Here is a 1,112-nt window from a genome sequence, read left to right on the forward strand (position 1 = left end):
ACATCTGTTTTTTTTTTCTTTCTTTCTGAAGCTCTGTACTTTCCAAAGTATCTTTCTCTTTCATGCTTTTTCTCAAAGTTCTAAGGATTTTGTCAAATCCATATCTTGACCAGATTGTCTCAGCTGGAACTAGAAGTACCCACTTTATTTTCTTGAGTGATTTGAAACTGAAGCCTCAAGTTGTCATCCCTTGTTTTTTTGTGCTTTCGGACTGAATGTGTGTGTGTTATATATGCAATACACAGAGACTGTGAATTGCCTTTTCTAAGTTACACTCCATACTGCTGATTGTGAAGGTTATAAAAGAATCCTTCTTCATTAATTTTTAAGCAGTTAATTTTCAAGCAGACATGCTTCAGTGCCTCAGAAGCACAAACACTAAACATGGTTTGGACATAAAACTTTTAAGTCCTCGCACTACGTATCTAATAATTTCTTTCCAGAATTTGTCCTTTAAGTTTGATCCCAGTTCATTTCGGATTCCATCGCTTCTGGTGCAATGCAATAAAAGAGTCTGACATCAACTTTTAGTATCTTTCAAGTAGGCACGAGCACAGAGGCAACCTGATAATGACAGTTCCACAAGGTACTTTTCTAGTGTTTTAACCACATTTTTGGCAAGGTTAGATTCTGCACTCAAAGGTGATATGAGTCAGATAACTCTAATATGATATGATTATAATTTCTTCTGATATGTTTGCAATGATCATATTTATCACAAAACATATACATTATGCAAGGCTGAATACAATTGCATGGGCTCTTCCTTTCAAAAGGGTATCCAATGGAGGGGTTGAAATCCAGATCTCATTGTACTTGTTAGACCTCTTCTCTAGTGATGGAATACATCTGGTCGGAAATGGCAATTTTTCCTAACTCACAAAAATATCCCATATGTCAATTCTCTTTAAATCATAGGTACAGAAAGACTAGGTTTTTTGTTTTGCTTTCTTTTCAGTTCAATCCATTTATGATTAATCTTATTTTAATTATTTTTATTTTTGTAAAATAAAATATATAATACAAGCCTACAAAGTATAAGCTCAAAACTATAATACTAAATGGAAATAAAATTACATTTTGATAATTTTAATTAGAAAATATATGATGTA

The 1,112-nt window shown here is 32.6% G+C and overlaps 1 pseudogene; it reads right to left on the bottom strand.

The window, feature by feature from the left end:
• Positions 1-355: 355 nt before the first annotated feature.
• LOC102470741 (periphilin-1-like) overlaps positions 356-1,112 on the bottom strand; it is a 12,458-nt pseudogene continuing 11,701 nt past the window's right edge.

The sequence above is a fragment of the Tupaia chinensis genome, unplaced genomic scaffold, assembly GCF_000334495.1.
Source record: "Tupaia chinensis unplaced genomic scaffold, TupChi_1.0 Scaffold148646_1, whole genome shotgun sequence".
In the NCBI taxonomy this organism is placed as follows: Eukaryota; Metazoa; Chordata; class Mammalia; order Scandentia; family Tupaiidae; genus Tupaia; species Tupaia belangeri.